The sequence below is a fragment of the Chinchilla lanigera genome, unplaced genomic scaffold (genome assembly GCF_000276665.1).
Source record: "Chinchilla lanigera isolate Chin_1 unplaced genomic scaffold, ChiLan1.0 scaffold00089, whole genome shotgun sequence".
NCBI lineage: Eukaryota > Metazoa > Chordata > Mammalia > Rodentia > Chinchillidae > Chinchilla > Chinchilla lanigera.
The window spans coordinates 5,536,211-5,537,748 of record NW_004955490.1 but is presented as its reverse complement, the minus strand read 5'-3'; positions in this window follow the sequence as shown (position 1 = coordinate 5,537,748).

Below are 1,538 nucleotides of genomic sequence, written 5' to 3'. Positions count from 1 at the left end.
TTTTTTTTGGTTTTTCTCCGGTACCAGGAACCGAACTCACGACCTTGCGCTTGCCAGGCAGGCGCTTTTGCCACTGAGCTAAATCCCCAGCCCCAAAGCCCAGTTTTATCTATATGTTTTATACTGGTTCGCCCAAATTCCTCTCCTAGTCCCATGAAAATGTTTAAAAGCCAAAAACAAAAGTTCTAACCACCACCACACAGATTCAGAGATGTTAATTGTGCTTTGGGATTTGCAGCGGTGGGCTTTTCTGGATTGGGGTTTTGGTTCTTGGCTTGGGAAAGCAATTTGAAATATAGAGCAGGTAGTGTACCTCGTCACAAAGTGGAAGATTTTGTTCAGGTATATAATTAGATAGTTCTTTTGAAATTTCTGAATTAAAAAAAAAACACTTGGATGAATGAGGAGGCATATGAGTAAGTCACTCCCATTCTGGGTGCTGAGAATGATGCTTTTTAAAGTGACAATAATTGAATGCTAAAATTCATGGAAATGAACCTGATAGAAAGCATACTATTTGCACTGTGTCATTTCCATGCCAAAATATCTCCACGAAGTCAAGTATCTGCCTATTTGTAAACACCATAAGATTGATTTTGACACCTTTGATCAAATGTGTGGGATCCTGCAAATAGCTGGGGGCTGTTCATTTCACTCAGTGGGAAAATATAAAAAAAAAAAAGCAGTTTATTCATTCAGTAAATATTGAGCGTCTGTGCCATACTATGTGCACACTACACTTCTGTTGAAATGCAAGGCATACACAGGAAATACACTTCCCACTCTCGAGGGGTTTATAAATTAAGTCAGATCTGTGTACAGAACCAGGAAAATAGCAACTATTTATTGCACTTTCTGGGTGCCCAGTATCATGCCTTGTCTTATCCCATAGTCATTCAAAATAATATATTATCTCATCTGATCTTCATAACATGTCTCTCAGAATGCTCATTTAAACCTCAGGAATAACGTGCCTAACATTATATGCACAAAGCTACAGGTCCAGTATTTAAATGCAGATGGGTCTGGCCCTAAAACCTATGCCATTATCTTACGCTGCCCCTTAATAGCAATATGTAATAGCAAGGTTAGTGATGGACAAAACATACTGACATTAAAGTAGATGTAACCAGGGTTAAACAAAAACAAGAACTTAGATTTTATGGAAAGATTGAGAAATACTGTTGCCAAGGAAAGATAAACAATGCCCTCCTAAAAACATCTTATAAAATAGATCAACTGTCTGGGATGTTTAGATGCAGCCTAGAGAAAAAGGAGATGGTTTAACTGGTTTGAGATATGTGGTTTCATCTCCTCACAGCTCATCACCACTGTTAGACTTAACCTTATGTTTGAACTAAGTAGCAATTCATTCTCAACTACTATTGGAGTGAAAAGTCCATTAATGATTTTGTCTACATTGCAGAAAAGAAAGCAAACTGGTTTTAAAAAATGAAAGTATCACAAATAACTGGTACACCGTTAGGGTGTTTTGTTTTGTACTTTATCCTTATGTATCACAGCATATTTTTAATTTG